This window comes from Epargyreus clarus, unplaced genomic scaffold, assembly GCF_041222505.1.
Source record: "Epargyreus clarus isolate Ecla_fem2 unplaced genomic scaffold, WU_Ecla_fem_2.2 ptg000021l, whole genome shotgun sequence".
Classification (NCBI taxonomy): domain Eukaryota; kingdom Metazoa; phylum Arthropoda; class Insecta; order Lepidoptera; family Hesperiidae; genus Epargyreus; species Epargyreus clarus.
In genome coordinates, this window is record NW_027332228.1 from 1,647,341 (window position 1) to 1,670,212 (window position 22,872).

Sequence of the window (22,872 nt, forward strand, 5' to 3'; positions counted from 1 at the left end):
CGCAACATGCATGCAAACTATGCAACATGCTGCAGAACTATTTCTAGTTTGGGTTATAATAATAATAGGTATACGAAAGTACCATCGTCTATTTGTAGCATTTTTAAGGTAGATAGATTTTGACGAAATTTTATACGAAAATTTAGCTTATATCATAAAATCAAGAAATCCCGCTTGAACAAAACATCTTGCGAAGATATGGTACTTTAAATGGCGTTGGAAGATAATTATTTACACAGACTATTTTCACATAGTTGAATTAGATGAATACAAAGCGTTTCAACTTAGACTTCGAGGGTGACAACGTATCTGGAGTTTGCTGAGGCAAGACTTCAAGCAAATCTAGACTTAGTTATATGAGCGGGAGTGACCAGTTACCATCAGGTAAACTACATACTCATCTACTACTTCTAAAATTTGAAATAGGCGAAGCGGGCGTAAAAGTTGTATACTATATATCACAAGTAAGCAAAATTTTTCATCAAATTCCATCAGAATCAGCATTTTTGAAGCGATCCCCAGTTACTCAGCTAAGTACATCTCACCAGACGTCTCATCCACACTTTATTTATGTGGCTTATTCCTTTGTATTTCATTTCTTAGATCAAGCAATATTTCTTGTGAAGCGAACAATTTATCAAATTAGATTTGGAGCGTTATAGAAAACCGGCGCGGGGTTAGCACTTAGAATAATTCTATTAAACAATAAAGTTTGGAACAAGAGGCTAGATGAAAATAAAAATGATCAAGCATTTTCCTTTTTTGATCTAAAAGTGATTTGGTATAAAAGTGAGTGACTCTTCAAACATTACTTCTTAATATATATTACTTGAACTACAATCCAGAGTTTTAGTTGAAGCCAATAATTGTGTTACTGCCTCAGAAGATTTTCACTTTCTTCAAACCCGAATACGGCAGCGCGAATTACCTGATATATTTCGGATATAATAATGTCTTATGAAATTGTTATTTGGATATATCAATTTCGCCCTCGATTATAGGTAATTGGTTACAACTGACCATGGACATCTGTAATTAAATCAGGCGCTTATACTAAATAATGTTGTAAGGCAGATGTAGTGCAAATAGGAAACTGTAGGGCCATCGCTGGTGGCTGAATGGATGGATAGATGGATTGTAACTCCTTTCGTAATAAATAAAATATCTTAAGGTTTTAAATTGACTGTAAAAGTATGGTCAAAATGGAGTCAAAATAAATTTCTCTTAATCTTTATCTCGAGTGTTTGTGATATCGGAAATCGAATCTGGTATCTCTTGCAAAATCATATTCCAGGCAAAAATAGTATCTTCGCATCTTCCAATAGTGGGAAAACGAGTAGTAAATGTAAGTTATTTCACAATGCTACCGCTATAAGTAAATATAGATATGTTCCTATCTCTGTTACAAATCCATGTAATCAATTCACTTGAAAGTGGAAGAACCCTATGTGGTTTGACTCCGGCGGCACTGCCATCACTATTTCCGCCTAATAACAGCAGTTTTAAGCACTGTTGTCTGTTGTGTGGTAAGGTAGACATACTTTTCCGAGGCGTTCCACCTTTGTCCTCAGGGGTGGCGGCGCATCTGTGGCCGACATCAGGTAGGAGTATCACTTACTTCAACGGTGAAAGAATATATCGCGAGGCTGCTTTCACTTATACTAAATACAGATTACTAAACCGCAGCGCGGTGGACTGCGGCCCAACCCCATCTATGTGCACGTAACCAGCAGTGAGTATTATAACGACTGTAAGTAGCACAAATTACTGTGGAGTAAATATTTTACTATGTTTTATTGATTAAAAGTTGTAAAAACTACCCATTTATTTGTTACAACTCTACAACTTCTGTTACCGATACGTACGCAACCTATTCCCAGAGGTAAAATTCTAGCTAAAGTTATACAAATAATCTATTTGTATTTGAAGTAAGTATAGGGCACGAATTGATCGCCCCTAAAGCTTGCATAGTACGGGAATGGCGCGTAATCCTTTTTTTTTTTGGTCTGGCTTCAAAAGTATTATTTGTTTTTTTTTTTTTTGAGGAGAGCAATAATAATCACAATCTTCGTCTTTACCTCATTGCTGTTCCACTGCTGGGCGCGGGTCTGCTCATAATGTGAAGGTTTAGGCCATAGTCCACCGCGCTGGCCCAGTGCGTATTGGTACTTCACATAATTGTAAGTTTTTTTACAAATGTCTCAGATATGCAGGATTCCTCACGATGTTTTCTATCACCGTAGAAGCAAGTGATAATTGATGTGTAATAAGCACATAATACTGAAAAATCAGAGATGCGTGTCTGGGATACGACGGACCTCTCGATCTAGATGCCAAGTTTCCACCATTAAGCTATTACTGCTTCCTTCATTTTGAATAATAATAATGCATTAATGAATCAGTAGTGTTATAATGATGATGATAATATTAGCATTTTATTTAAGTGAAAATATAAAAAAAAAGTTAAGCAGCATTTAATTAAAGAACGTTATTTCTTGTCAGTTCCAAGTTAAAATTTAGGAGAAACATTTTAGAAATCGACTTAAACGCTTGTTTGCTGGTAACAAGCGTTTCCTTCACTTTTTTTTCGTAAGTTTGCGTCCCAGCTTTTCCTTATTTCATTCAAGTCTTGGCCACAGAATCACTAAAGCCGACATTAATTCGATCCGGCGTCTGATAAGACAGACCATGATAATAAACATTATGCTTACAGTTTCCTTCTTCTGTATTTGTTAGTATTATTGTCAGAGAAAAGTCTGTATGTCAGTTTATAGAGGCGCCGATGTGTTTGTTTTTTGTAATATAGGAGTAGCAGATGAGCATGCAGTCCATCTGATGGTAAGTGGCTACTGCTGCCTATGGACATAATATGTTATCAATCTCAGATAGAATTAGATATTCCTACTCGAGGTCTGCCACAGATGCGCCGCGACCCCTGAGGACTAAGCTGGAACGCCTGGGAAAAGTATGTCTCTCTTACCCTTCAAACCAGAACACAGCAGCGCTTAACACTAGTATTAAACTTGTTAAAAACAGCACTGAGCTTATAAAGGGCTTAACTTTTTCTCTAATTTAAACTTATAAGTAGAGCTATTGAGCTTCACTTTACTAAACAGCTGATCTTACTTTCCCTAGTACAAACAAATTAAAAAGAAGACAGATTTCCATAGAGACTTACATAGACGAACTTTATGGAGTATAGTGGACTTGGTGGTACTACGTTTGTTTTCGTCATAGTGCCGTTAATGGTCTTGTCGAATTAGTATTATTGTTAAATGGCCTGTATAAAAAATTGATTAGTGTTGCTAAAAGATAGACAACACCATCTATTGACAGCTTTGTTAGCCTTACTTTTTGTTATTTCGGTATACGTATCCGTGATCAGGGTCATGATGACTCATATCACTGGTAGTGCAAACTTCGTATAAGAACCGATACTTAGTTTAGCTATAAACGGACCCATATGACACTAAGATTTTACGAGCTCCCCGTGTACTAATGGGTTGGTAATCTTACCTGTGTTTTGGAGGCAAAAAATCTTTGCACGAACGAACATTATGAAGTAAGACTAATTACTAGAGTCAAAATGAGCGATTGGTTGGGTCGCAGATGTTTCTGAGATAAGCTTTCAGGTTCAATATCTTTGGGAGAAATCTTCTTAATATTCTTGTTTGTATTCCTTTTTGTGTAATGATTTTCATGGCTACGTGGCACAGGAGTGATTATACCTACTGATCTGACTGATAAGCATACAGGATCGTTTCCGCGTCAATGCACACTTAGACAAAGTTATTGATTTTGTTTTGTTTTTATTTTGGGCTGAGTAATTATAGTCCGGTCGTTAGGTGAAACTAAAGATGCAGAAGTTACCATTCCGCTATTTGGCTTCATGAATCGGGCATAATAGGTACATACCTATTGCCTACATCTGTTAGAATACCTTGAACTCGATAAAGCTTTTTTCTAAATTGATGTGTGTGCTACACTAGACGTCGTACATAATAAATTCGTTTTATAAAGCGATGAAAAACATACATTCAATTAGATTATTATGTCAACTTTCTATATTTTTGGCCACTATTTTTAAGATAGGTTTTAACACACAAAATATAGACGAATCAAAGCACCTAAACAGTTGAATACCTATTGAAGGTAAGAAAACCAAAACTCACGCAATAACACCAAACCTAACAAAGTAACGACACAAACTTTTAAACAGCCCACATGTTCCAGTTGGAGGTAAATCATTGATTACGCTCAACTCTTCCCAAACATACAGAGCAATAAACTCTCTATCCAATATGGAGGAACTAGAAATAAAACTGGGATAAAAGTTGAAAATCACATTGGAGCCGTTCGGAGAAACGCCAGCCTCTGGGGATTAAGGGGCTACAGCAGAATTAAAGTAATTTGGTAACATTTTCAATAGAATTTCAACTCTGTCTGGTAACCTATAAGATAACGTTCAAAAAAGCAACGAATTTAACGATTTCTCTCATTAGAAAAGGATAAACGATTGAATTGGTTAGCAAGACAAGGATACAAGAGTATTAGGAATATGTCATTCGAATCCCGATATGATTAATTGCAATTTAATTCGTTCGGATAATGTCGGATGCTTGAACGTCATATTACGATTGAGAGAGAGCTTTCGGATGAATTGACAATATGATAATGAACTGCGCATACAAATGAACGATGAAAAATTCATATTATTAATAGATAGATGATGATGATATTTAATAGATTTCCTTAGATGGAACCATTATAAAAATATTTTGCTGGAGGAAAGTAATAGTGTGATACATACATAAAAACTGTACAAAATTTTTGTATACAAATTGCCCATGTTAATTTAGTCTTCTCTCATTCTTATAAAAACTTACGTCCAGTAGTGATAGAGCCAACGCTTTTGTGTTAGATCCTATCGAAAACTACTTTAAGTTTCTTATATATTTTTGTTTATTATAAAAAGACAATATAAACGACGTACATTTTTATTTTTTTTACTGAAACACTTATGTTATACAAAAAAAAATGAAACACAACATGTCACCGCAACATATTATATTTTATCCAAAAATAACATGTATACGTAAAAATGCGTCAAAATGTTTTTGCAATATAAAAAAAAAAACATTTATAAACGCCAAACGTGCAAGTTATCAGATATTTCAATAGTAATTTTAACGGGAATATATCGACGGATAAAATTAAAAGTGCACAGCGCGATCCGAATTGATGCGCAGACTTTACCGACGACGCCCGACGTAATATATCGTCAGCGGAAAATGAACATAAAGCCTCACCGTAAAGTTTTATTTAATACAGAAATCTACGGTATGCCTGTATGCACCCCATTGCATGGCATTTTACGAAAATTAATTTTGGTATCGTTATAAATTTACGTATTTTTCAAATCTTTCATTTAAGAATAATAAAAATTAACATTACATAATTATGATATAAAATAAATAGGAAAACTTATAAGATTATTAAGCAGACTTTATTTGGTACTCTTATATGAAAGTCTTATTAAAACTGATTCAGCTGTTTCTCTATAGACAGATAAGAAATAATTAAAAGCGATTAAGTGCGTGTTAGAAGACAATAAATCCATATAACTTACAAATCTTCTTGAAATGTATTGAATACCGTTCCTTAATTTCTGCATAATTTCATACATCTTACACCGGTTTGTGGAAACTACAGTACACTACACTACAGAAGCCTAAAAAGTGCAGTACGTAATCCAAATTGATGCGCACTTTACGACGCCGCTCGACGTAATATATCAACAGCGGTATATGGCCAAAATGCTTTAAATAGTTTCATATATCAAAAAATATCACGAAAAGCGACTTCGATGTGTACCACTCGAGTTTTACCAGGAATATGTTTTAATATATTCCCGGTAAAACTCGAAATAGACTGTAAGTGTGATAATATTTGCTTATAATAAAGCAAAATACGTCGCCTTTAAAAAAATATAAGAATATTTGTAGCTTACGTGTAAACTGAAACAAATGTAATAGCAAAAAATACCAACAGTCCATCGCATATTGACGCATCGGATGCCATACGCGAACAGCTTCCGAAGGATATGTGTGTAGTGGTTTGAAGCCGTTCAACCATTGCAGTCACGCTACCGTAACTAGATCGCATTTGTTAAGTATTTCATAAGCCATTTAAACTCGAATTTTAAATACAGTGCAGAAGTAACAGACGAGAATGCAGTTCACCTCGTGTTAAGTACTAGTAGCTATTGCTGCTCGTGAACATCTGCAGTCCACCCCAGACAAGATAGATTTCCACCTGAGATCGACTACGGATGCGCCGCCACCACTGAGGACTAAGCTGGAATGCCTCGGAAAAGTATGTTTCCCTTACCAAAATCTGCAAACCAGAACACAGCGCTTAATACTGCTGTTCATCATCATCATCATCAACCCATTAACGTCCCACTGCTGGGCACGGGTCTCCTCTCATAATGAGAAGGATTAGGCCATAGTCCACCGCGCTGGCCAAGTGCGTATTGGTAGACTTTACATACCTTTGAGATTTTTTTTATATCTCACACGTATGCAGGTTTCCTCACGATGTTTTCCTTCACCGTTTAGCAAGTGATAATTAATTTCTAATACGCACAATACTGCTGTTGTTAGGCAGAAATAGGTGTGACGGTGGTAGCGCCGGACTTGAACCACAGAGGGTTCTACTTTCAACTCGAATACTATCACAATATCACTGTATATGATTGAAACAGTGCTTACATGTATACTAAATCCTTTGTGAGTACAGCTAAGTTTTAGTGGAATAGCCTATACGGGTGCACGGGCTTAGTTTGTGTGATTCCAAGAATATATAAGTCTAATTGTAGGTTTACATATATGAACGTTTAGAAGTGGCCACATTTCTAAATGGTACCATGGTAGTCACGACGCACGTATAATACACTTAAGCCTAATAACAGCTACGAGGCATTCAATCATAGTCCTCAACTTCATAGCATTTGGAGAAGACTTCAAAGCGAACCCTAAATAATATAAGACATTGACCACCCATCGCAAGATATCATAAATAACTTACAAAAATATGTCTATGTACGGTATAAGATAATATAACAAAGTTTGGAAATTTACAGTAAACGGTAATATGCTCACTAATGTTATGCGAAGTTGTATGTTTATTTTTACCCTCTCCTGTTCCTTCCTCCGGAAAAGTGAACTCACCCTGAAGGATCATCCGTAATGAAAAACCAATTTTGTATAATATTTTGAATTTGTATATATATGGCGTTATTGGATAATTTATATTATTAACGGAAGTAATGACTACACATTATTATAAGGATTTATTAATTTGTTTATTCTGATTCGACAATACTATAAGAATAACCTGTTATACCTAACAGGTAATTTGTAAGGCTATTAAAACATTTCACATTAAAATTTCCTAGAGAATATTAATAAAGTGGATACAAAATAAACAGAAGTATAATAAGGCAATTCTCTTATAATAAAATAACATGTTTTATTAGTATAAATTACTATCTAACCCAATAACAAAGGACTAATATGTTACAACAAGAAAATAGTAAAGCAAAGTACAAGATAGTTAATGCTAGTAAAGTATTTCATTCATAATTAATCGTCCGTTGATGGATCGTGTACTCTCTTTGGCTTGGTCTAAGATACGCATAATTGCCAATAATGTGTTGAGATTAAATCTTTCTACATGTAAGCTTCCTGTTCTGCAACCGGAGTTGGTACTACATGGATTGTAAGGAAAAATACTATTATACGTTATTATTTTTGCGTGAGGTACAATTTACGCCCGTTATAATAAACATTCTAATGTTTCGCTTAATAATTTTTTTGCAATATCTAGCATGAAGAAATTAAAAATCTTTGATTGGGAAACCATTACATAGATCACTTATTAATAACGGGCATAATAAAGCTACGGTATAGTTGATGATAGCAAGTTGAATTACCAGATGAGTTAGATAACTTTGCTAAATGATGATACCATATATAAAAAAAAAACAAAAAAATCCTAAATGATTTTTAGGATTTTTAGGATCTCTACAACTAAAACTCAATAATATAAGCAGAATTCATATACTGTGTATTTCTGTTCCAATAAACGTTATAAAAACGGAGTTATAAAAACCCATTAAATGAAATGAGAGAAGAAACAAATAACGAGGATAAACAGAAGGAAGATCAAAACATTAAAACACCATCCATCACAGAGCTAAATTTCAGTAGACAAGTAAAAAATACAAAGTAAACAATCCGTAACGTAACTTTAACCGAAACTTCGGACAACGCCCGTTTAATTACTACTGTTTGCTACAAATAGATCAATAGCACGAACGCTGGAGTGAGTTGCACCATGGAACTTTAACGTTAGCAAAAGCCTTGTCAGTCAACAAATCCACGGTTGAAAAATTCATGGGTTGCATTATTCTAGTTAAGGTTAACATGACGTCATGACTAACACTTAAAGTTAACCGGTCGATTTCGGTCGGTCAATGTTATTCTTTTTGTATTTGTCAACGTCTACTCAAAAATTGTTACAGTGAGACAAATGAAGTCAACGACAAATAACTTCCAACAAAGAATTTTTACATTCCATCGTTATTGTTAATGTTATTGTTATAGTTAACTTTAACGAAATCTATAAACGGGCCTACGATGGAACCGACCCTAAGTAAAAATAAATTGTTGGAAATGTTGGAAGCATTGAAATTGAAACCGTAGATGGGGAATAGTAAGATCTAGAGTAGATTTCAGATACACATTACCGACTCAATACAGTGTATATAAACTGGTTTAGTAATTAAAATTTAAACAGTACAACACATCGTTATTCGTTCACGCGTGCTAAGAGTAATCATGTTCTTTTTGTGTGGAGGGTAATGTTTACGAAGTTATGTACCTACTCGTAAGTAAGAATGTGTGTCTCATGCCTTGACACGCCCTGCAGCATTTCTTTTATAATATAGGAGTAGCAGACGAGCGTGCAGTCCACCTGATGGTAAGTGGCTACTGCCGCCTATGAACATCTGTAAACAACCCCAGATAGGTTTAGGTATTCCTACCTGAGGTCGGCCACAGATGCGCTGTTACCCCTGAGGACTAAGCTGGAATGCCTTGGAAAATAATGTTTTCCTTACCACACCCTTCAAAACGGAACACAGTAGCGTCTAACACTGCTGTTATTAGGCAGAAATAGGTGTGGCGATGGTGCCGCCGGAGTCGAACCACAAAGGGTTCTACCACCTTAAATAGCATAATAATTTGATAAATAATATGAATATAAATAAATACTTTGATGATTTTTTTCTCATTATAAAGTACTGTGGGAGTGACAAAGGCTATATACCTAAGGAGTCGGCTTCTAAGTTTTTGTAATAATTATCTAGTATTCAAGCGAATTGTAATTACGATTGAATACTAGAATAATTTGAATAGTAATAACGAAATAGACAGTGAAAGCCTAGTGGGGTGTATACATTATAATAAGAGAATATGCAATGAGAGCCTAGTAGTTTGAAAAATGATCTCATAACGAGTCCAAATAGTGTTAAAAGCTTGCTAAAATATAATCAAGTATCCAGGACCAAGGCCATTGTACTATTTCTAATTTCAGTATAACTTTAGGCATCTTTCTGTCATGTTCATTTCAAAGCTTAGTAGCTGTGAGATCTTAAGCTTGACATGGACTGAAGATGACTGAAATTGTTCTTGTACTAAAAACAGAAATAGGGTAATTTTATAACTATCTACTACGTATATACAAATAATTTTGATTTTTTTTAAGTAATATGTATTCAAAAATGCCAATTCTAATCCGGCTATTAGAATTACATACTTAAAATATAATTTTTTAACTTAAGTATTATGTTTTGACTTAACAAGCATATATTTAAATATGTGGTACCAATATAGACTGCAACAAATATCGAACTTAACTGAAGGACCAGAAGAAAATTGCTACTTTGAAAATTGATCCTTTAAATCATTTAAAAGTCTTCATTTGTCTTCAATCCACTGGGCACGGGACTCCTCGCAGAGACAAGGATTATAAAGGTTAATACAACCAAAATTAATCAATGGATCATAAATTGAAATTGGATTTACATCATTATTATACACAAAACATTAACACCAAAACAAGCAAAAACAAACCCATCCTTATCCCATACCCACATAATTGTTTTATGTAACCGTCATCCTAATATTAGAAATTCTAATCGTACCATTGACCGGTTTGTTCCGGAACTATTCCGTAACAACCCATTAGTCCGTTACGATTTATAGGGATGTTTAACACAAATCGGATAGACCCTAGAGTTTCAGTTTTGTGGACGACTTATGCAGAATTAATTTTATTTATTTATGACATTTCGTGGTACAATGACCTTAGCTTGCCATGCGAAGATCTTTAATTTTTGAAATCTGTGTTGGGTGATAAGTGCCTTTGTAATTGTAATGAGAATACTTTACGGTTCCCATAATACGGGTAAGGCTACCGTAGGTTAAGACCACTTTCACTGTATTTATGAAATACATAAATTAATTTATGTTAAGACAAAATATAATAAAGTTTAAATATACGTTTATCTTCCGTATAAACCATATAGTAAGCAATAACTCGGGAAGCCACTCTTCTAATCTCGGAACGATTTACAGTTTTAATAAATTCCGTTACATACTAATTAGATTACACTAAATTATTTATATTCTAAGTCTCAAAATCAGCAGCATATACCTAAAAAGGTATGTTTACTTTGCGGTCCTGAAATCACAACTAAACCCACTCTTCCCGGCCGTTAAACATGTGTTCCGGTCAAACTATTCGGCGAGCGTGGAGCCATTACACCGCTACAATTTATGGCGTCACAACTACTGCGCCAGGATTTGTAGCAAAAACTCTATTATAATGTTTTTTGTATCGCGGATAGCGTGGCGATAAAATGGATATTAGTAGCAGTGAAGTTAATGGGAGCAGAAGACCTCAAAAAGACTAGAAGCCATGAGGACTGTTAATAAAACATTGCTGCCTCAAAATAATATTTTTAAACTAAGCTTTTTGTTAATAAATAATGTTAAGTGATTAAAGTCTAGCATAGGAATAAACTCCAAAACGGACAGTCCTACCTGAAGTCGATTATAAATTCTGATGGTTGACTTGAAATATCTCGTGGAAGTGTCTCTATCTTTCAAAACCGTTCAAACCAAATCACAATAGCACGGACTATATAAATAAAAAAAATAAAACCTTGTATAGTATGATAGTGACTACTTCTAAAATTAATTTACAATAGGCTCTACCACAAGCAATTGAAATAAGTTTTACTATAAACATTAAACATCAATCAGTACATTTTTGCACGATAAAGTGAAAAATATAAATGTATATTTCATTACAAAATACAACTGTGGAACATTATTTTAAAGCCACATTCAAACTCGAGAATTCCCACCGATATACATTTGTTCCGGTCAAACTATTGGGCGGGCGGGGAGCTTAACACCGCTACAATTTATGGCGACGGAGCCAGGATTTGTAGCAAAAACTTGATGACAATAAATAAAAGTTATCTAATATGTATCAAATTAACAATAAGCGCTAATACATGATGGTACTGGCAATTTTTATAATGAGTGTAAATTTGTTTTTTTTTTTCAAAATGTATTCGTTCAAAATTACATAAAGTATAAACAACCGGATGAGTATAATAGTAAATTATTCGACATCATAACAACTTTCGAAGTACGACACTGTTTAAATTTCGCCTGTTTCAATGGTCACCGAAAAATCAATAAATCGTAACCCTAGTCATAATTACATCCTAATTATTTTAAAAGTAATGATTTTTACTGAATTTATGGTAATTCCATAAATTTGAAGCAATGTTTCGTGTAACCTAAATTTTAAATGATTTCAACTTTTATGAACATTAACTGTAATATAAACTACAGATGTGACCGCTAAAACGATTAGGAGTAATTGTTCCAGCAATTACTGTACTCGTTTTACGTACGGTTGTTTCGTCTTTATTACTATGTGTTTATTATGTACGTGTTGTAACTATATTGATGGGGATAATGTTGAAAAATGTATTACAAAGATCTATCTAATATTTAATTATCTTGGATGTGGAAGATATTTTTAATGTCTTCGTTATTCAGGCAGTTAATATAAATAGTTTAAGTATATTTTTCTTTCAAGTTATTGCGTAAGTAGATAGAAAATATTATTGTAAGTAATGAGAAATCTCATATACCTACAAAAATAAAATCTATTTTGCTGTAAATAATATAATGACCAGTGATACATTTACACCCAATTGACACCCAATATTATAATCCATGATTATTATACACAAACATCACCCCCACCCACCCAATTTGACATCCAATATTATAATCCATGATTAGACTATTAAAGAAAACATCGCGACGAAACTTTTATTACCCATCTTCAAAACAAGTTTCCAAAGTCCTGAAATACGGAGATAAGTCTGTCAATCCACATTTCGCTTGGACTATTTTCTGGTGAACCTCAATTTTTTTCTTTTGTAAAAGGACAGCTGTGCCCAGCAGCGAGATAAAGATAGTACTATTAAGATATAAGCGATAATAAATATTTTAAAATATCTCGTAACGTATATTATTACAATCCTTTTAAAAAAAACATTCTCAAGCGAATGAAAGAAACTAAATAAATGGTCTGAACATTAACATAAACCGACCTAAATTTAAGATTCACAAACTTCTGCAACATGCATAAATTTTGTCATCTTGGCCTTAAATAGAACTTTATATCCAATTATTCCTCCATAGTTCTCCGTTATCTTTCAAACGTCATAAACGTCACGCTAAAATTCTTCCAACCAAGAAAGTTAGGGGACGATAATGCCGGACCCATCCCCATAAAACGGGAGATACATGTCAGTAATTCATTTTATGTACCATAAAATATTCGAAGATACAACAATATAGCGATAAAATTTAAATCTGACTCCATTATGGAACATGAGATATTTCCCTTTGTAAAAGATCCTTGCTCTTTCCAACGATCTCAAAGCTGAATTTTCTTATCGGAACGCTTCAGTTCTCCCATATTTTAGAGTTGTTTTAAATTTTAAATGTCAATGCCAGTTCGCTACTCTCAAGTTGAAACTCTGCACACTTCCCTACTATACCCGTCGTGGTAATTAAATCTTTAGTTATGTCAAAAGCGTCTTATCTACAGAATCATTTCAGATTTTCTTCTTATCGAGAATATTTTTATTCAACTTCATACTCGTTTGTAATATTCAACCTTTATGATTTTTTTCCATCACATTTCAAAATTTACATTTTCATTTTTAACTTTCGTAGAAAATAAATGGTTAAGATTGATTTTATTACTCACAGCATCTAGTCGACAACTAACCTAACCTAACAAATATGAAGCTACAAATGTTGAAAATACTTGAGTAGTGAGATAATTGCAATCAGATATTTGTTATTATGACGTTAATTTGTCTGTATCATTAAAAAGGACATCCAAAGATACTATTGAATACGATTTACATTCTCTTGATCTATGTAGCAAGTAAGCAGTGAGCTAACAAACGGAATACTACCACGTACTAGTAAGAACAATTACATCTGTTTACAGTCTAGATTGTAGTGTTCCCTGAGGACACAATTGCAGACTCTCGATATATTCGTATACAGAGCATTTCACTTATTAAATAATATAGCAACAAGATAAGACGGGAGGATGGATTATACGTTTATTTAAACAATGTACTCGTACGTAAGATTTTGGGAAGATGTGAATCTAAATTTACGAACAGAATAAAGACTATAAAATCTTGATTTAATGTACATCTGTGTGTCTTGGTTTAACGTGGTAAGGAGTTGTTATCACACCTCTTCTGTTTTTTCAAGTAATGAGGGTATTAGAAATTAATTATCACTTGTTATAACGGCGAAGGAAGACATCGTTAGGAGACCTGTATGCATGAAGTTTTTAAAGGTATAAGAAGTCTACCAGTTCGCACTTGGCGATGGACTATGGCCTAATCTTTCTTATTTTGAGAGAAGAACTGAGCCTAGCAGAAGGATAGTAATAGGTTGATGATGATCCATAAAGTACAGTAAAAAAACCAAGAGTGTTTCTTTATATCAAGCGTTAGCGTTGACAATGTCATTTACTGTCACACGCTTAATCTTGATTGTCCATCTTGTCCAGTTCAGTCTGAAGACATAGTTACGTTGTCAATTTATAACAATCTTCCGACAGAGCGGCCGTTAGATCAACCCTTTAATGTAACAAATGACAAAGTGAGAGAAACAAGTGAACCGACAGCGGTGGATACGTTGCATTTCGTCGATATAAGGATCATTAATACAGTTTAGAGAGCTTGCAGCGTCATCGCTTTATAGCTGTTGATTGAAACATTACTTAATTCTCTAATATAGTGGTTGGTTATAAATATACTTGTAAAATATAGCTATGGTCGAGACTAATTTTTTTTTTAATTTTGTGAATTTCATAAAATACTTTTAATTTATGAATTTGTTACGTAAAAAACCAGTTGATTGATTTTTACATTTTGCTACACTACCAGCAATCTCCTGTATAACTAAATAAAACAGACCTAAAACATCCACAATCCATCTTTATAATTAAGACATTGGCATGACTTCGAATCGAACCTTAAACCACCTCTTCTGTACATCGGTATATAGGACGAAGTTAGTATAAACTAACTCTAATACGAAGATCCTTATGTAACTAATAACTAACATAGTAATATACCGGATCAATATATCTTGAAAACTATTTCCAGAAATCTTAACTATGAGTGCATCATAGCGCGAGAACTTAGACATAACTTGAATGTTACAGAGTGACATCAGACTTGTGTATTCATAGTGGAAACTGCAGACTTCAGTAAACATTCATGAAACAGTATAGTAGACGGTGGAACGCTTTAGGAAACTTGGCGACAAGAATGACAAGTGGACGGCTTGGCCAACAAATGGGACATATCACAGTGATAATACATTTAGATTTCATTTATCAAACATTACTTCATAATAGAACAAAAATGTCACATGTGAGCTTTTAATCAACCCATTATTATCCCGGTCCTAAAGAAGATGTTAAGTCGTAAGCCATCATATTATTATATTCGTCATGTGGAGAAAAGAAAGAGGCAGAAAATATCATAACAGTTTTTCTTCGCCATGACAATTTAATTCTAACTAGCAAATGAGTTGAAAATTTTAAAACCATATGAATTTTCATGAAATCGAGATCTAAATTTCGTTGGCTCGTTCGATATAAATAGATATACTCGTATATGAAATTCTGGCCTGAATTTTATTCTAAAAACAACCTCAAAATCAAGTGCATTCTTTGCTACAAGGAGAAATGAAGATGAACACAAAATCAAGTAAAAATAATAATTATATATGAATCAATTCTTCGCGACATGCACGTAATTTCAAATGTCAAACATTCCTTCCTATGTAACCTCGTTCTGGAACATTCCGTTCTAACTTTAAGGAAACTACTCGCCCGGAACATTCATGATACGTGTCATGGCGTTCCTAGCGGAAAACCCGGGGACAACTATAATACTGCTCGTGACAGGCGGGTGGTGCGTGCGACCAACCGAATAGACAGATCGCAGAGCAACCGGAATTCAAAGCAAATTGTGAGCATATTAGCGTTTGTTAGTTTTCTTTGTCTGAAGAGTCACATCACATTGATTCATGTACTATAACATAATTAATGGTTATTGATAAGAGCTTACGGCACTTTTAAATACTGTTTATATTTTTGGAATATTCAGTCTTGCTATGAGTTATAAAATATTATCTGATTTTAGCAATTTCTTTCGTAAAGGAAGTGTGATAAATAAGTGAATAAAGATGCCGTCGACGCTCATGCAAGAATATTGCATTTTTGAAACAACAACTATAATACTGCTTGTGACAAGCGGATGGTGCGTGCGACCAACCGAATAGACAGATCGCAGAGCAACCGGAATTCAAAGCAAATTGTGAGCATATTGATGTTTTTTGGTTTCTTTCTCTGAATTATTACAGATTCTGATTCACATCACATCATACTCATTCATGTATAGATCACATAATTGCTGATTATTGATAATAACTAACGGCCCTCTAATATACTTTTTATATTTTTGGAATATTCAGTCTTGCTCTAAGTTATGAAATGTCATCTGATTTTTGTAACGTATTTCGTTCTATAATACTACTTGACAGGCGGATGGTGCGTGCGACCAACCGAATAGACAGATCGCAAAGCAACCGGATTTTCAAAGCAAATTTTGGTAGCTGGGAGATGACATTGTTATTGAAATATTAGTGTTTGTTAGTTTTCTTTAACTGTAGTGAATTCTGCATACGATTTTTAAAAGGGAGATGAGAATGTTGTCCTGTATTAGTCTACCAAGGGTTTCAGTCACTCACACAAGTGCAAGTTGCACACTGTACTGCATACAGTGTCGTCATTTTTTAGAACACTTAAAGTAACAGGGAGGTCAAAGGATAAACTGAAAACAATTTAAAAAAAAGTAATTTTCATTTATCGAATTACTCGTATCAACATACCCATTTTGATACTGGGTTGGCGTTAATAATATAAATATAAGAACCTCAGTAAAGTCTATTAAGCCGCGTAAACCCAGCATTTGCCAAAGAATCATATATACATACAATCACGTAAATAAGGTGATAGTAAAATTTCGATACATCGCCATACGGATATAACGTTACATGTAAGTATTAACGTATGGCCTTACCAAAATACGTAGAGCAACCGATCCAATCATTCGTATCAGTGATGCTTGACGAATATCGGCAACACGGGTAACCGCCGAAAACAATTACATGCACACCATTTCCACCCATATCACACATTATCAGGGGTGAAATTCGCGTGAAAGTAAACAGATATGTGGTGTGAACTACGTCGCCTGTTTACCATTTCTGTCACAGATTGACATCTCCTCTCGAGCGATTATAGACCCTGTTATTGCGTTCGGAAGTACAGTAATTGGGTGGGATGCGACACAATTAATATAATTAATACCCATTAATAACAAGCGAGGGCGCAATCTCGTAGCGTAAAGTGTAATTATTTTGTTACGTAATTATAAATAAAAGTAATTAACCGTGATATGTCATAGAGTGGCAGATTACATTACATTATATGAAACATTGAAAAAATGTATTTTTCTTCTACAAGTTCATCCAATGAAACAGGCTGTTTATAGTTAAACCTAACGATAGAGATGTGTAAACCTGATGAAAAGTAGTGAACGTTATCATGCACGTTCGTACCAAGAATCGGGGAGGGCAGCCACGAATCGAGTTGATGCAGTTCCAACTTCATCCTTCGGCGAGGGGAGAGATGGAGGACTGGAGATATAGGATAGTCAGTTCATCAACAGTTCCTCGGAAAAATTACCGATTAATTATTAGTAAAGTACTATCGGGTTTTTGTTTTTGAAACCCAATTCTTGAACTCCAAAAGACGACTTTCTAAAATTCCACAGATAGACACTTAAAGTTTTTTTTATTTACAAAGAATAATAATATTGAATTCGCAATAAAAATAAGCAAATATTTTTGGCTATAAAACTTTTTTATGTACAAACCAAATATCACTCTTCACCCTAACTGAATTCACTTTAATCCGACCCTTAAAACCCACCCTCAACATGGACCGCGTCTATTTTTCTATCACTTCCCGCTAAATTAAGTCGTTCGCCCCACGTTTGACAACCCTTAACAACAACATAAAATGTGTACAAGATTTGCTTATGGTTGTCACCCCTGATGAAAGCTATTTTGGGCTCAAATTATATTATACATTTTTTTATAATATTTAAATAGAAGGCAAGCATGCAGTCCACCTAATGGTAGGAGACTACCGCCGCACATGGACATCTGTAATCAACCCCAGATAGGATTAGATATTCCTACCCGATGTCGATCACAGGTGCCGCTCTACCCCAGAGGACTAATCTGGAACGCCTCGGAAAAGTATGTCTCCTTTACCACATCGATGAAAAAGGAACGTACCGTTCACATAATTTGCCACTTAAACCTTGACCAATTTAAAGATCCTACAAAATCTCATAGCTGCTGATAATAAAATCTTCATGTAAAGTTCACAACAAGAAGCAAATTTTAAACAGAATCTCTATTTGACCTCAATTTCAGAATAAAATGGTATCAAAATGCATATGTTTGAAAAGAAACAAGCTCAAAACACAAGCCGATATACAATAAAAGACTTCATTACACAAAATGAAACACTTGCATCTATGAAAATTTTCATCTCATTTCACGTTTCATCTTTTACTGCTTTCTACGTAAAGAATATATTGTTAATAATATAATACTATAGCATAATATTTACAGTAACTTGCATAATCTTATAAACCTCTTAGATGATTTTTAAGCAGTAGAAATACTCGTAGCAAAGTGCTCGTTTGCAGTCCATCCGATATTTAATACACCGCAACCACTACACTTACTTCTTTCCACCTTATAAAAGAAATGTAAGCACTGTTGTAACTTTGGTATACGAGTAAGATGTTTTATAACACTTACATGACGATTTCTACCTTAATCTAAGAGTCAAGTTTTAACTGGTATTGATTACAAAAACCCACAGTCGGCAGTTAGTGCATACCTTCTAGTCGATGTAGTCTATTTTGTTGCTTGCTTGACATCATCGGATCGTTGATGATTGGCATATTATAAAATAAGCAATAAGCAGTGATAGCCTAGTGTTTAATAAACTCGGCCTCGTGAGAAAACCTTAAATTTCTTAAAAAAAAAGTTTTCAAAGGTATGTGAAGTCTACCAATTCGCACTTGACCAGCGCTGTAGACTATGGCCTCAATCTTTTCATTCTAAGAAGAGACCCGTGCCCAGCAGTGAGAAAGCAATGGTTTGATGATGATAATGATATTATAAAGTAAAATATACTTTAAACATATTAAACTTTACTTTTTTGTCATTGTCTTTAGGTTTAGCTTCGCTGCAGCCAGTGGAGCACAATGCTTTAATTATATAGAGTGGTCACGCCTGACCTGATGACCTAATTGATTTTCATCTAACGGGCGTGCTCTTTTGTCTTCTTAATGAACGGTTTTGAATTCAGAAATTATAGTTTCTAATATTATAAAGTGACAACAGTTAAATGGAAATTGATAATCATTATAATTTACTTTAACGATATTAAGTTTAATTATTTTAGTATTTTATGATTTGAATTTGCAAAAATTTTAAGTGGCAATAGTGTTATAAATCTCTATTTTCTCTTTACAATGAATATAAACTTTTAATATATAATCATAAGACGTATTAATAGTATTAGACCTTAAAACTTACTTTAAACTGCTCAGGTAACTGAAACAAAAATAAAAATAATTTATTATTACATAAATTATACATGCCTAATGGTAATTTCGTCAAAACATTTTCATTTTGAAAATATTGCTAAATTTGTGTGTATACAAATGTTTTGGAAACCTTGAACTTAAAATGAACTCAAAACTTAGAAAGATTTCTAATCTAATGTCTTACCCAAACCTAAACTTATGACTTTTATCGTTAATAAAGAAAATATTTCGCAATTGTATGTACATACATACTTACTACAAAAAGCAACTAAGAAAAACTTTATAAAATTCCAACAGCCTATACCCGCATCACCCGGAGACATCCTTCTACCCGCATGCATTCAAGTAAAAAAATCCGTAATAGCTAAACGTAAGTAACATAGACATAAAAACCAAAGTGAGACATCCCTTAAGTTGTCAACAATCATAGCCCCACAAGGGAAACACCAAGTTTTATTTTATCGCCACGGTTTATTTTATTTATGGCAAACAGTTAGGGGATGTAGCGGAGCCATGGAAGCATTCAATGGTGGACCATTTTTTCAATAAATATGATAAATGTATTTATATTGCGACACAATACGACTTCTTCCGTTTGGATTGTTTATCTTTCTCATAGATGGTTGGAGCATACATCGTAATAAAAAAAATTGATATTTGTCATAATAGTGGTTAAGGAAATTGCTCTTTCTTAAATAAATATAGTGAAAACATCGAACATTCGAATGAATCATGGAAATCGGATTCCGATTAATTCGAATTATTTCGTCTTTTTAACTAAGTATCAAATTATTCTTATATAAAATATTAGAAATATAATGGAAGGGTTTCTCTTTTTATACATGTATTCAACCATGAAAAATATCTACAATTTTTTAGATAAAACGTAAGACGAGGTTTTCGTTATTTGTTATAAGAAATTCAATTTACCACAAACGATCGACAGCTCATTTATCAACTTCGCAATATCCATCTCACATTACATTCATATTTACCTAAAATATGTTCTGACAAAGCTGATAAGGTTATGGATGTGCTAAATCTTAGACTAGTTTTACCGCAAACAAATCTCTTTCTGTCTCGCTTTGGTACTCGCTAGATAAACACTTTTGTTACCGCAATTACGCTAATAAAGTTGATGTGCTTATGTTTGCAAAATATTATGTGGGTTAACTTTCTACTCGTTCCTCTTAAGCTATGGAACATCTACTTAAAGCATCTACGTTCTCTCGCGAACATTACAAATAGTATAATCTACGAAAGTCCCACGCTATTAGGGGAACCATTTTTTTGGCTCCGAAATCGTCTAGTCACTGTGACCTCTGCATTCTTCAAGACTTTTTCAGACACTCCCGCTATATCTTGCGTTTTATCTCCCTCCTTTTGTTTTTTATTTGATGCTTGACCATGATATAACAAATTGTTTCCACACCATCTCATTTGGTACATCCGGTGGCATTTCTCTCCGATCCCCCAAATAGAGTAGATTAAGTGCCGCACTATTTTCTTTTTGAGAGCGTTATAGTGATAAGTTGGATAGTGTTGCGAATAATTTAAGGAACTTTTTTCTTCTTTTTATAAATATGAGTAGTTTTAGTGTCGGTGTTGTAAATATTCCCTTTAAGCAATTGATTAGTCGTTGTTTCAAAATGATTTGTTTGAAGATTGGTGAAATATCAGTTAGGCAGATATTAACATAAACAATACAAGCTTCATTTGATTGATGAACGATGACTGACACTAATAAGCACTCAATCTAAGAGAATAAGGAAATGATATCATCAGTTTGGTTCAGTTGGTTTAACTAAGTGGTTTAGTAATAACTGGCCTATGTGAATGTATGTCAAGCAAATTATTATTTTTAAGTACTTTATGTTACTTAATCACGGCTTAATAATTTTTCCTAGCGTTTAGTTACATAGACGCCCAAAACCTACTTCTGAAAAGTGTCATTCCTTTCTTAATGGTGTGATTTACTATTTTGTACATATGTGATATTATTATCTGAGGCCTCAGAGGGTTCCTCATCAAATTCATGATTAAATTGTACAACGATTTTATCACACTTGAAATATATTTTTGATTTCCCTTCAATAAACCCCCATACATTAAATATTTTCAACACACCTACTGTTACTCAATTCTATACCACGTCTTGGAAATTCTCATGTCCCGCGTCCTGAATTCCTTCTGAGGTTAGAAAGGAATTTTTATTGTCAATATCACAGTGTGGAGCTATGGCGTTGTTTATGTGCTTTTATTATTTATTGCCATTGGAACGGCAAATAAACTTTTATTATATTTAAGAGTCGTTATTTTAATGTTCTTGAATCAATTGCCGATAGTTCTCGGATTTATGGTAAATGTATCTTTATTGTTGCAATACGTTATTTTTATGAAGCTATGAACGTTTAGTATGCTAATATAAGACGGGCTAAAGTGAAATGTGATCGTAAAGCGTAATAGGGAGTAAGATATCACTAATATAGAGTGTGATATTTTGAAAAAATATATATTAGACAACTTATATGCTTTGAAAACGATAATATGACTAAAAGTAGAGAATATGTCATACTATTATTCTTTAGGATCTGGATAGACATTTCTCATAAATAAAAAATAATATCAGATCAATTTCAAATAATTATAATATGGTACCACCAACATTTAATCAACTAATTGCTAAATATTTGATTAATTATTTAACTCATTAATATTATCAGTGAGATGTCCATTACCGTGATTTATGAATTAAATATCGTCGATTATATTAATTACACATGTATTTTGCTAATTATAACTTAGTTTGATTGTGGGCAGCGATAAATTTAATAATTTCATTGAGTTTTATACGAGTACTTTTATAACGGTAACGGATTCCTTTTCAGTATGGAAAAGTTTTCAGTATGGAAAGATAGAGCTTGTACCTTTTATTTTTAAACCCCCACGAACCCCCCCCCCCCCTGGTGCCGTCTTCGGCGCTGCGTAAAGGACTCCGGGATCTCCAGAGGAACGCAACCGGAGTCCTCTTAGTGCGTCGCCCCGTCGGGCTCCCTCCAGGTGAGCATGCCGCTCGCCACACCGTCTATTGTACACGACGGTATGCGACCACACATACCGCCGTCCTTCCCGGGGTTGATGGCCGGGCGGTTTGAGCTCCCACTCTTGCCGCCCGCAACCCTGGAAGCCCCTTTTAGTCGCCTCTTACGACAGGCAGAGGATACCATAGCCCTATTCTGGTCCCGGAACTACAGGGACAGATAGAGCTTGTACCTATAACAACTTTATGGAGTATTCTGTTAAATATATGTAGATTATTACAACTTGGAGGGCGAACCTTTAAAACAATTAGATATGCGCCTTTGGTGTCATTAGCGTGTCTTGAATCTAAAGCTAAACTATTCATT

The 22,872-nt window shown here is 34.1% G+C and overlaps 1 protein-coding gene across 2 annotated transcripts in view; it reads right to left on the reverse strand.

Moving 5' to 3' along the window:
• Positions 1–22,872, reverse strand: part of Grip (Glutamate receptor interacting protein) — a 355,140-nt gene that overhangs the window by 277,398 nt on the left and 54,870 nt on the right. The window contains exon 2 of one of the 2 annotated variants that reach the window (XM_073084278.1): positions 19,455–19,472. The exons of the other annotated variant lie outside the window; for it this stretch is intronic. The gene's annotated coding sequence lies outside the window, so the exon portion shown is untranslated. The remainder of the gene's footprint in view (positions 1–19,454; positions 19,473–22,872) is intronic. 2 annotated transcript variants of the gene reach the window in all.